The following is a 14095-nucleotide window of genomic DNA, read 5'->3' as shown; positions in this document are numbered from 1 at the left end:
CACCCAACTTCCACCACTGTATGTACTGTATATATAATATAAGTGATTGGAATATGATAGTGTTATAATGAAGGCAGTAGGAGAAGTGGTGGTATGACATACCACCGTATACACCCAACTTCCACCACTGTATGTACTGTATATATAATATAAGTGATTGGAATATGATAGTGTTATAATGAAGGCAGTAGGAGAAGTGGTGGTATGACATACCACCGTATACACCCAACTTCCACCACTGTATGTACTGTATATATAATATAAGTGATTGGAATATGATAGTGTTATAATGAAGGCAGTAGGAGAAGTGGTGGTATGACATACCACCGTATACACCCAACTTCCACCACTGTATGTACTGTATATATAATATAAGTGATTGGAATATGATAGTGTTATAATGAAGGCAGTAGGAGAAGTGGTGGTATGACATACCACCGTATACACCCAACTTCCACCACTGTATGTACTGTATATATAATATAAGTGATTGGAATATGATAGTGTTGTAATGAAGGCAGTAGGAGAAGTGGTGGTATGACATACCACCATATACACCCAACTTCCACCACTGCTATATCATGTGGTATTCACAGCACTTAAGTTACACTACTTCACTCCCATTCTCATATACACATCTAAAACCACCCAAACTGTTATCACATGTGCAACAACTGGGTGACGTTTAGTATGTTTAAACTATAGGACAGCCATAGTGAGGAGATAATAATAAACGCCCATTTGTTTTCAGGACTGAGATCTGGCATGTCACATAGTCCCTCCATGTGACAAGCAGTTTGGGACCATGTCATATAGTCACATGGTGACTGGACCACATCACATGGTAAACTCCAGTCACTGATTAAAAACATTTAGTGACAGGCTGCCTGACTGAAAATGTATGGACAGGCTTCCTCACTGGAGTTTGAAATGTGTTTTGAAATGCAGCGCCACACATGAAAATTATAGTAGTATACAAAATACAAATAGAAACAATCCATAACACATTACATAGTACATAAAAACAAATTAATCCAAAGAACAGACATTTACTATTTAACAGATTATACATAGGTAACTTGGCAATGCAGATCAAGCTATTTATTGAAAGAGAGTGATGGTAATGTCCAATGGGACTGGGTTCAAGTAAATGGTTTTCAGTGTAATAGAGTCCAAAAAACATTTGTATATAGCACAGTGGCCTAGTGGTTAGCACTTCTGCCTCACAGCACTGGGGTCATGAGTTTGTGGGTTTCCTCCGGGTGCTCCGGTTTCCTCCCGCACTCCAAAAACATACTGGTAGGTTAATTGGCTGCAATCAAAATTGACCCTAGTCTCTCCCTCTCTGTCTGTCTCCCTGTGTGTGTGTGTGTGTGTGTGTGTGTGTGTGTGTGTGTGTGTGTGTGTGTGTGTCTGTGTGTGTGTGTGTGTGTGTCTATATTAGGGAATTTAGACTGTAAGTTCCAATGGGGCAGGGACTGATGTGAGTGAGTTCTCTGTACAGCGCTGCGGAATTAGTGGCGCTATATAAATAAATAATGATGATCTTTGAGGCGATAAGAGAGCGTCTCTGAACCAGTCTCTAATATAAAGGTAGAAATTGCCCCATGTTGCACCCACGATATAGGATAACCCATTATGGTCCCTCCCCAAGAGAGTGAGGGGATATTTCTTCTAACAATTATAAATGATTGTGAGATATTTGCAGGGAGTGAGGAGAGAGACAGGATAGTGACAAAGCAAAATGAAAGTCATAGGTGGAGGGAGGGAGTGTTTTCACCTTGCTGAAAAACGTATGTGTTTTTTTACCAAGTATTCATTTCTTTGTAGCAATAATAAATATTTGCTGCCGATGTCAGGTATATATATTTTGGCTGCTGTGGTCCATGCTCCATGCATCGCATTAAGTGTATCACTTTCTATGTAATGACATGGTATTTTAAAATTTGAAGTGCACTAATCAAACACATTGATTGAGCAGAGCTTTAAGCAGCACACTTACACATTCACAGGAATAGGAATCACACTGTAAAAAAGTTTCACATTGGCAGGTTTGGAACAAGCCTGTGCGTTAGTCATTCTGCATCTTCTACTTAATGCGTGAAGACGTATCTGCATGAAGACACTTTATATGACTCGCATTAATAATGCAATGTACATGTACCTCACAGATTGCCAGTGGTTAGAGTGCATTTTAGTGTATTAGCACAACTATTAGACCGGCCCACTACCACTTCTGACTGTGACTTGTCCTATTAAAGGAAAGATTAAGACAATCCATCACTGTTGGATGTAGAAATTAAAGGTACTTAGTTACTGACAGCAAAAAAAAATTTCCTTGTAAAACTGAGATTTTCATGAATTAAAAGCCTTTACTCAGCCCACCAACAGATTACCTTAGGACCACACCAGAGCCAGACTGTTCCTTAATTCTGTAGTATCAATTACTTAACAACTTTTGGTAAAACATCTTTAAATATACAGTATATATATATATATATATATATATATATATATATATATATATATATATATTAGGGGTGTGCACCGGCCACTTTTCGGGTATTGGGTTTTGGGTTTTGGGTTCTGATTAGCTTGAGGTTTTGGGTTCTGATTGGTTTTGCCAAAATACCCCACTAAAGGTTTTGGTTCTGATTTTGGGTTCTAATTTTTTTTTAAAAAAAGCATAAAAAGTGCTAAAAACCAATATTTTGGTTTTTATTTTCACTTCTACACTATTATTAACCTCAATAAAATTCATTTCCACTAATTTCCAGTCTATTCTGAACAACTCACAATATTGTTTTAAGTCCAAAAGGTTGCACCGAGGTAGATGGATGTCTAAGCTAAGCAACACAAGTGGGCGGCACAAACACGTGGCCCATCTAGGAGTGGCACTGCAGTGGCAGACAGGATGGCAGTTTGCAAGAGTTTGCTAGAGGTGCAAGATGGAATTGTCCTTGGGCCCTCCCACCCACCCTGATGTTGTTGAAATAGGACATTAGCACTTTAAGAAACCAATCATTTCAGCGACAGGGCCTACAAAACTGTGGCTGAAATGATTGGTTTGTTTGGACCCCCACAAAACGAGCTGGCAAAGAAAAAAAAGAGGTGCAAGATGGAATTGTCCTTGGGCCCTCCCACCCACCCTTATGTTGTTAAAATAGAATGCACATGCACACTTTAACACACCAATCATTTCAGTGACAGGGCCTACCAAACTATTGTGGCTGAAATGATTGGTTTGTTTGGGCCCCCACACAAAAAAAGCTATTCATCTCTCCCTGTACAAACTAAACTGGCTCTACTGAGGCAAGATGTCGTCCTCATCCTCTGATTCCTCGCCCCCTGCAGTGTGTACTTTCTCATCCTCACACATTATCAATTCGTCCCCGCTGGACTCCACAATCACAGGTCCCTCTGTAGTCTCTGGAGCCAGTGCTGGTCTTGATTGAAGAATTGATAATTCATTTTTATGAACATCATCTTGTCAACGTTTTGCGGAAGCAACCTCCTTCGCCGCTCACTGACCAGGTTCCCCGCTGCACTAAAAACTCTTTCGGAGTACACACTGGAGGGGGGACAACTCAGGTAAAATAGAGCCAGTTTGTACAGGGGCTTCCAAACTTCCTTTTTTTCCTGCCAGTAAGAATAAGGACTGTCTGACATGTCTACTTGGATGGTGTCAGCAAAGTAATCCTCCACCATTTTTTCAATGGTGACAGCATCCAATGCAGTGACAGTAGACATGTCTGCAGTGGTTGGCAGGTCCTTCAGTCCGGACCAGATGTTCTCAGCATCCCCGCCAGCGGGTCATTTATGAAATCTCAGCTGTTTCCTCGCAGCCACAGGGGTGGAAGAAAATGAAGGAGGAGCTGTTGGCATGTCACGGTCCTCTTCAGAGGACAATCTCCTGACCAGCAGGTCGTTGCACCGCTGTAGGCTTGTGTCCGCCGGAAACAGAGACACAACATACGCTTTAAACCGAGGACCGAGCACGGTGGCCAGAATGTATTCCTCTGACTTTAAAAGAGTGACCACCCTCGGATCCTGGCAAAGCGTATGAAGGGCTTTATCCACAAGAGCTACATGCTTTGTGGAATCGCAATGCTTTAACAGATCCTCCCTCACTTTCTCTAGCTGCTTCTGTAACAGCCTGATCAGGGTAATCACCTGACTCAAGCTGGCAGTGTCGGAACTGACTTCTCATGTGGCAAGTTCAAACGGCTGGAGAACCTTGCACAACACGGAAATCATTCTCCACTGCGCTTGACTCAGGCGCATCCCCACTCCTTTGCCTATGTTGTAGGTGACTGTGTAGGCTTGAATGGCCTTTTGCTGCCCCTCCATCCTCTGCAGCATATAGAGGGTGGAGTTCAAGCGCGTTACAACCTCTTGTTTGAGGTGATGGCAGGGCAGGTTCAGGCTTTTTTGATGTTGTTCGAGTCTGCGGTAGGCAGTGGCAGAATGCAGAAAGTGTCCAGCAATTTTGCGGGCCACCGCAAGCATATCCTGCACACCCCTGTCACTCTTCAGGTAATGCTGCACCACCAAATTTATTGTGTGGGCAAAACATGGCACGTGCTGGAAATTGCCCATATGTAATGCCCGCACAATGTTACTGGCATTGTCCGACACCACAAATCCCCAGGAGAGTGTAAATGGGGTAAGCCACTGCGAGATTATTTTCCTCAGTTTCTCTAAGAGGTTGTCAGCGTTGTGCCTCTTATTAAAACCGGTGATACACAACGTTGCCTGCCTTGGAAGGCGTTTTGGAGATGCTGCTACTGATGCTGCTGCTGCTGTCGCTGCGGAAGGTGATGCATCTACCCAGTGGGCTGTCACAGTCATATAGTCCTTAGTTTGCCCTGAACCACTTGTCCACATGTCCGTGGTTAAGTGGACAGTGGGTACAACCGCATTTTTCAGAGCACTAAGGACACTTTTTCGTACTTCTCTGTACATCCCGGGTATCGCCTGCCTAGTGAAGTGGAATCTCAACGGTATTTGGTACCGGGGACACAATACCTCCATCAACCGTCTAAATCCCACTCCACTGATGGCGGACACCGGACGCACGTCTAACACCAACATAGCTGTTACGGCCGCAGTTATCCGCTTTACCATAGGATGACTGCTATCGTACTTGGTGCTCATGGCAAACGACTGTTGTACGGTCAACTGTTTAGTGAAAGACGTAGCGTTCTTACGACTTCCCCTCTGGGAAGATGACCAACTACCAGCAGCAACAGCAGCAGCGGCAGTAGTAGGCATACCGCTGCAGGACCCTCTGGAAGAATCCCGGTTTGAAGAGGACTCAGTCATGCCGGTGACATGGCCTGCAGGACTATCTCTGATCAAGATTGTGGAGGAAATTGACGAGGAGGGTGTTGGTGGTGTGTATCCAACAGGACCAAGGGATTTAGGTGTCCCTGGACTGCTGATGGTCCTAGCCACAGGTCCTGAACTAAACACTGAATTATAAAGGTTCTTCAGGTGACGTATAAGGGAGGATGTCCCTAGGTGGCCAAGATCCTTACCCCTGCTTATTTGAGCTTTACATAAGGTACATATGGCCATACATTTGTTGTCTGGATTGGGATAGAAATAATTCCAGACCGAAGAGGTGGATTTTTTGGTCTTCTGCCCAGGCATGACGATGGGCTTTTTCATCCCATGGACAACAACTGTTTCCCCCCCTGGTGCTTCATTTAAGATAACCACATCAGCATCCTCCTCGTCAAGTTCCTCCTCAGCGCCAGCTACATCAATATCCTCCTCCCGGTGTACAACATTGACACCTTCATTAGCCAAATCTGTAACTGGACTGTGGGTGATCCTTCCAGCATATGCAGAGGGCGTGCTGCAAATGGTGGAAGGAGCCACCTCTTCCCGTACAGTGATGGGAAGGTCAGGCTTCGCAACCACCCTTGGACTCGCCTTGGGGATTTGTGATGCCATCGCTTTAGAAGGCAGAGTTGTTTGCTGTGTTGTTGATGACAGCTTAACTCTCTTAAATTTTTAAGAGGGGGAGGAGGAGGGCTTAGATCCTTGGGTGAAGCTGAACCACTAGTCATGAACACGGGCCAGGGCCTAAGCCGTTCCTTGCCACTCCGTGTCGTAAATGGCATATTGGCAAGTTTACGTTTCTCCTCAGATGATTTTAATTTTCTTTTTTTGCTAATTTTAGTGAACTTTGGCTTTTTGGATTTTACATGCCCTCTACTAGGAGATTGGGCATCAGCCTTGGCAGATGACGTTGATGGCATTTCATCGTCTATGTCATGACTAGTGGCAGCAGCTTCAGCATTAGGAGGAAGTGGTTCGTGATCTTTCCCTACTTTATCCTCCAAATTTTTGTACTCCATTAGATGCAGCACAAGAGAGCGTACCCCTAAACCACACACACCCCGCAAAGGCTTTAAAATTTATATGCGGCACAGGACAGTACCACTGGACTGGAGTTATACAGCAGTACAAATTCCTTTATACTGCAGGAACAGTAAACGTAGTTTAATCTCTGGTACTAATATTTCTGGACTGCAGGAACAGTGAATGTAGTTTGATCTCTGGTACTAATATTTCTGGACTGCAGGAAAAGTGAACGTATTTATATATTGCAGTACTCATATTTCTGGACTGCAGGAACAGTGAACGTAGTTAAATATTACAGTACTAATATTTCTGGACTGCAGGAACAGTGAACGTATTTATATATTGCAGTATTAATATTTCTGGACTGCAGGAACAGTGAACATAGTTTAATATTGCAGTACTAATATTTCTGGACTACAGGAAAAGTGAACGTATTTATATATTGCAGTACTCATATTTCTGGACTGCAGGAACAGTGAACGTAGTTAAATATTGCAGTACTAATATTTCTGGACTGCAGGAACAGTGAACGTATTTATATATTGCAGTAGAATTTTTTTAATACTTTTTTTTATAATTTTTTTTTTATTTATTTTTTTATAATTTTTGTATAATTTTTTTATAATTTTTTTTTATTTTTTTATAATTTTTTAATAACAATGGACTTAGCAGGACAGAGCACAGGACACAGCACCACTGGACTCAGCAGGACAGAGCACAGGACACAGCACCACTGGACTCAGAAGGACAGAGCACTGGACAAAGCACCACTGGACTCAGCAGGACAGAGCACAGGACAAAGCACCACTGGACTCAGCAGGACAGAGCACAGGACAAAGCACCACTGGACTCAGAAGGACAGAGTGACAGGACAAAGCACCACTGGACTCAGCAGGACAGAGTGACAGGACACAGCACCACTAAAAAACCCAACCTCCCTCTTCCCTGATCTTAGCCCGACTGAAGATGGCGCCGGCAAGCGGGGAATTTATACAATCCGTGTCTCGCGAGATCCGACGGCGGGATTTGGAGTCTCAGCCTCGCTTTCACTGTTTCTCCCCGTCGGAAGTACCCGAACAGTGCTCAGATCGCCCTCGGATCCGCACTTGCGATAATCCGAGCCTGCTCATCTCTGATATATATATATATATATATATATATGTTAGAGATGTCCACTGATCCCTGTGTTTTGGTTTTGGTCTTGGTTTTGGATCTAGGTTAACTTCATGTTTTGGTCTTGGTTTTGGAATCTTTTTTTTTTTTTTTTTTAAATATTTTTTTTTCTAAAATCACATAATTTGGCTCTTTTTTTGTTCCTACATTATTATTAACCTCAATAACATTAATTTCCAGTCATTTCCAGTCAATTTTTGTCAAGTGACAAGAACACTGCTACCCATGTTTTTGTGTGAGCAATGACACTAAGCAATGTCACTGGAGAATGGAGAGTGACAAGAACACTGCTACCCCTGTTTCTGTGTAAGCAATGGCGCTGGATCTCCTGGGGATGGAGGTAGTTATGGAATCCAAAACTCGCAAGATCCGACATCGCAACACTGTTGTTTTGCCTCAATTCAGATCCAAAGACGCGCGAAAGTACCAAGCCTACCCGGATCCCCTAAGTTCGGATGGGCTCAGTTTTCAGAAAACTGAGCCCGAGCATCTCTGCTTCGCCAACTGGTACATTTTTAATTGTGAAAGAGAGAGAAGAATAGTGATAAAGGGGCACTCTTTGTCTAGTCAAAGAGTGCCCCTTTATCACTATTCTTCTCTCTCTTTCACAATTAAAAATTGACACAAAGTGTTGGTGCACCTGTCCTCCAAACCATAACAACATAGATTGATTAAACCATTATATGAATGAGAAGGTTATGGTAAAAAGAGGATCTGTCTACCTGGTGCGATATATATCCTTTTAAAATGCCAACTGGTACATACATACATTAATTTCAAATTTGTCAAATCAAAGTTCATCAGAAATATGCTCAAAGTTCACCAATTAAACAGTTCCTTGAAAATATAATGCTTAATCTTCTGTGAAATAATTCATCCTCCCCTCACTCGGCACAAATGAACAAAACAAAAAACAAAAGTATAGTGTAATATGTATGTAATATATAATATGAAGCATACGTTTAATGGACTGTTAATCTGATGAGCTTTGATTTACAATCACATTGGTTGATTCACTGGTATATGAGGCACCTATATTCACACTCTATTTAAGGAACATGAAATAAAGCCAACCACTATATATCTATACTCTTGTTATGCAATTAGAACAAAAATGAGGCCCAGGAACACTGTAAAATTTTCAATTAATTAAAAGCGGTCTATGGGCTAGATTTACTAAACTACCGGTTTGAAAAAGTGGAGATGTTGCCTATAGCAACCAATCAGATTATAGCTGTCATTTTGTAGAAAGTACTAAATAAATGACAGCTAGAATCTAATTGGTTGCTATAACCAACATCTCCACTTTTTCAAACCCGCAGTTTAGTAAATATACCCTTAAAAGTGATAATAGGCAGTATTGTAACATTTTTCATTCTTATGGTAGTACACAAACTTGTAAAAGTTACATAACCCTGCGTGGATCACACTTCAAAACTGAGAGGAGAGTATGCATCTATGTATGTATGTGGTGGACAAATAGCATAACATCTCCACATTTTCTCCACTTCGTACATAACCCCCGAATGTTACTTTCAGTTAGACTGTCAAAAACTTAATTAGGACATGTTAATAATATGTAAAAAAAATTAAAAAATAATAAATGCTGTATTGCGACATACAGTATTTTCAAAATCAACAATGCTGTTCTGGTCTGTCTGTTTAAAAACAAAACACAGCTATAGAACAACCTACTGTGAAGATTTGCCTGAAAATATGCATAATTGGTTTGGTATTAGTTGTTTATTATATAGACAGTCTGTACTTCAGTCATAGATTATAGACAGGTCCATCCTACACCCTAAAATTAAGTTAATGCATAAAAGTGTCAGTAACTAATACAGATTTAACTGATATATTATTGAGAAGTGTGCTCTGTCTTTTATCTATTTTTGCAGTGGTGATATCAAAATTATTAATGCTCTTCAGTGCTCAAATTAATGCTTTGAAAATTCATTGTAAGTGTTTGAACAAGTGACAACTGTCTTGAAAAACTGTTACTTAACTTCAAAGGTGATTTACCTGAGGTAATATCTGTGAAGAAAGTGCCAACCTACTTAAGAAAAGAAAAACTTAGAAAGAACATACTGGACATGGTCACAAGACATGTTATACTTGAGGGGTAGTGGCACAGTGGTAAGAATTGCTGCCAACAGGGCCAAAGCTGTAGGTTCTCTTCTGACTAACAGTTTTCTATCTGTAGTTTTTATATCCTCTCTATGTTTGCAATGGTTTCTTTGAATACACTGGGCTTCTTCTGCAGTCTAATGACGTACTGGTAGTCTACTTGGCTTCTGACTAAAATGTGATGTGCGTGTGATTGTACCCGAATACAATCTCTATTGTACAGCTCTATGGAATGTGTTGGCACCATAAAAGTAAAGGATAACAGTCAGGCCTTTTCATATGGTCAAAATGACCATATGAAAAGGCCCTAAAGAGAAGTAGTGCATATTGGATACACTTCTAGGTTCAATACCCAACTCTGTGTGTTGGGAGGGGGCAGCAAGTTTGATACAAGAAAAATCAAATGTATGGCCTTCTTTAATATTAAAATGATTTATTAAATATGCCTATATAGTACAATGTGCATAATATATTTTAATTTGTTCTCTACGGTAGTCACCATATAACTGGATTGCTAATGTCATACATACAGTTTGTTAGCCCACCGCAAAACTTCTCTCACTGTTCTGACCCGTGATAATGAAAACCTGTTCAGCTGTATGGACGTCTTTGATTGTGCTACTTACAAAGGCCGAAGAGGGAAGGCTAATATACTGTCTTCTAGAATCTAAACTTACCTTCCACTTATTACATTAGCACAAATTCTAAGTGCGCATGTCTATTCCATGGCTGCTGCTTGTAGCAGTGTTTTGTGCTTTCAAAGCAAAGTGTTGGTAGAGAGTGAGGAGTTAAGAAATAAAGAAGAAGTAGAAAAAAAACACAGTATGGTCTGAAAGATGGGAATAGTTCATTATAAGTGATTTCCCAGCCTCTCTCTAAACCCATCCACTTTTGTCAGTCTGATGCAGACAGTTGAGAGCAATATTAGAGGAGGTAATTGCTTGTATCATTCAACATCTTTTGTCCCACAGTCACCGAGACTTACAGAAAAATGGGCACAGGAATACACCTCACTGGATTAGAGGAAAAAGATCTTTCTCCAGTTTCTTCCTACTTACCAGCTGTTATTTTCTATGATGGGGCTGATGCCACGACACTGTCTGAGGCAGAGTGTAAGTTGCCAAAAAGTCCTTTCAGCAGTGTTTAGTGTCTTGCTTTTATCACAAGCTGTATGATAAAGAGGAGATTCTAGCTCCAGACCTGGCAGAGACAGAGAATATTTTGCTAGTTATAAATTCAGATTGTGCCTCCCTTACACTGTGCAAACAAAATACTGGTTCGCAGCCTTCCAGTAAAACCTCTTTATGCTTTGATCTGGTTTTAAAACACTCCATAAATGGCACAGGTAGCCTCTTAAGCAAACATTTGGCTAGGACAAGGCTTTTATCGGACGTACGTTGTAAAAATTACTGAAACTACTTTATGCATATGAGTGGTTGCTACCATGTAACAAGAACATACTGCAATACTTTGTCATTGAGAAAAGGACATGTACGCTCCTTAGACTTTTACCCGCATGGGCCTGAGCAAGTATTACATAAATACACAAATTATCTGATGAATTAAACCGCTCTGTTTAAGAATTATTCCACCATTTTCCCATCACCCAACCAGCAGAACTGAGGAGAAGCCATACCAGGGACCCCTGAAGTTCAGGAAAAGTCACCTGCACCAGCTCTTTGGTGCTTCCTCCCTCCATGCTGCCAATCAGGAGAAGGGGAAGTTCAAATTGTGTCTCCTCTGTCAAGTTAATACTGAGCTATAACCTGACAGTGTAGTTTGAGTTTGAAAGGTTGTCGTCAGAGCGGGAGTAAGAAGCTTACTGCGCTGGGGGATGGTCTTTTCCTAATCCACAGTGGTCTCAGTTCTGTTAGTCGGGCGGAAGGAGTGTGTTAACTAAAAAATAGATTTTATGTGGAATTTTCCTTTAATATTTTAATATTCAGCAATTTTTACTGCACAATGCTATGGTATGTTTTTTAAATCTGTTATCCAAGGGGTTAGGAGTGAAACAGAAAAATGCAGCTCTCCATAAAAATTTCCCATGGCATATTACACGGACGAACTATCACAGTGGCACAGAGTAGCAGCAAAGGGCCCAGTCCATCAACTGGTTGTAATTTAGAATTTAGCTTCCTAAATGAGTTAATTTATTAAGCACAGTTGATGGCTCAGGAACACTGCCAGTAATGTCTGTGGAGACTCCTAACTGCATATTTACTGCTAATGACTGCAGTATAGGGAACAGTACTTGCTCAAAATTTCCCCTTTAACCCAAATTAAGTGATGGAGATAATTTAGAAACTACTCTTTAATAATATGTTAATTGAAGAGAACAATGATAAAGTAATGAAAAAAAATGACTATTTTGCACTGTGTGTTAAATATACATCATCTAGTAACTGTTTCCATAATACCTATACATTATTTTCCCTAAGGCCCTAAGTATATACATGCCTAGTGGATCACTATTTCAGGAGCAGCATAGCAATAATAGGTTTAATTTTATTTACATTATTCCATAATTCGGAACCCTGAAATAATGGAAGTTCTGCAGTAGCATGCTCGTGGTCTCCGTGTACAATTGAAATTTATTTAATTTTATTTTTTTCTACATGGAGCTGTATATGTGGACTGGTGAAGCAGTTCACCTGCAATCAGGGTAACTCTGAAGGAGCAACTGGCCATTATATATATTTTAATAAAGTGTCTATCATCAAAATGAAATAAGCCAGGTATAGCATTTGGTTATCAAATACACTTCACTAAAGGTGGCGATATCCTTTCGTTGTTGCACTTTGAAAGGAACAATATTAACCTTTATTATGGCTTAGTATCTTTTTATAACATTCTTTATCTCCTTTGATATTTTATTGCTATGTTGTATTTATGATTGTGCTTGGTGTATGTTTATCTTTCTTTACAACTTTATCTGTGAATTAGTCATTCTCTGCACTATAAATATTATTAACAGAAGGACCAGAGTTTATTTCTCCTGTAGGGAATACCGAGGTTGAATCACAGATTTTCATTTCTATCTCTAAAATGCTTACATAGTTCTACTAAGTCAAGAAAACCTTTAATCAAAACAATATATGCTTGGTTGTGTCACTTATACTTGCAACCGTAAGGCTTTCGTGAAGCAAAACTAAAATCAAAATAATAGTTTGAAATTCACTAGAGAAAGGGTGAACTGTACAATATTAACTTACTTAAATGTAACAATAGCCCTCTATACTCGTAAAGCATTCACAAGTTTGTCATGGCACGTTGACACATTTCTTTTCCACATCCCAAATTACTGAGTAGAATAAATGAAAAAAAAAACTGCGCTCTTTGTTTTTAGCTCCTTAACCTATTTAAATATTGCGCAAACATTCATGGTGAATCATTTCTGACATCGTATCATTTTCTCTGCACTTAGGGGCTGATGTAGAGTTGGTTGCAAAATAAGAGTTAATTACTATTAAAAAAAGAAGATCATGTAAAAATATCGTATTCTGCCAATAAGCAGAGCCATACACATCTTGAGATGCGTCCACATCTGCAGCATATGCGCCTGTTTTATGATGATGATGCCGTATTTGCAACGTCCGTATAGCAGCCACAAAAGCTATGCTTCCTCACAGGCATCTAAGTGTGTTTCTGCAGGTCTGCATGAACTGTATTTGTGTGAGCACACCTGTACTGTATTCGGCTCACATTAGAACACCCCTTCCCACAGTAACATTTTGGAAGATCGCACATGAACTTCCTAAGGGTGAAACAACACATACATATGGGGACCCCCAAGCTGCGGGGCCCATAGCAGCTGCACTCCCTGCTACTATGATAGTGACGCCTTTGGTAGTTATCATTGGGGCCATGGGTTTGGTTCTCATCAGGACATTTGTGTGCAGATTTGCACTTTTGCAAGCTCGTAAGTGAGCCTTAGAGCCCCTGGTATCTCTGTGGGTATCAATTATGACCTGGCAAAATGGAGGGGTGCAGTAGATGTTTTTGGGAAATTCACTTTCAGAATATGCCCAGAATATGCCCTAAACCACATGTCACAGTCTGTTTATGCAGAAGCTTTGCATTACATTTTGGGAATATTTGGAAATGTTTGGTTTGAGACTGAAAAGTGCATGTCTACAAAAGTAAAATAACTCCCGTCAAAGTAAAAATTACTATCACCTTGGTACTGACCCTTAATTTTAAATTGTTCTTGTAACATACTGTTTTGTTTTTTTTAACCTTAATTATGTCTTGGATATTTAATGTAAGTAATTGGTCATTGGGGATGCCTTTATTTCAAATGTCACAAATTAAAATTTGGGGTTTTTATTTACCATTTTTTATGCGCTCATATTAATTAACATCCCTTATAAAATGTATATACAATTGTCTTCTCTGTACACTAATATTAAGTTTTGATAGC

Source organism: Mixophyes fleayi, chromosome 3, assembly GCF_038048845.1.
Source record: "Mixophyes fleayi isolate aMixFle1 chromosome 3, aMixFle1.hap1, whole genome shotgun sequence".
Classification (NCBI taxonomy): Eukaryota; Metazoa; Chordata; class Amphibia; order Anura; family Limnodynastidae; genus Mixophyes; species Mixophyes fleayi.
Note: the sequence above shows the minus strand (reverse complement) of the source record.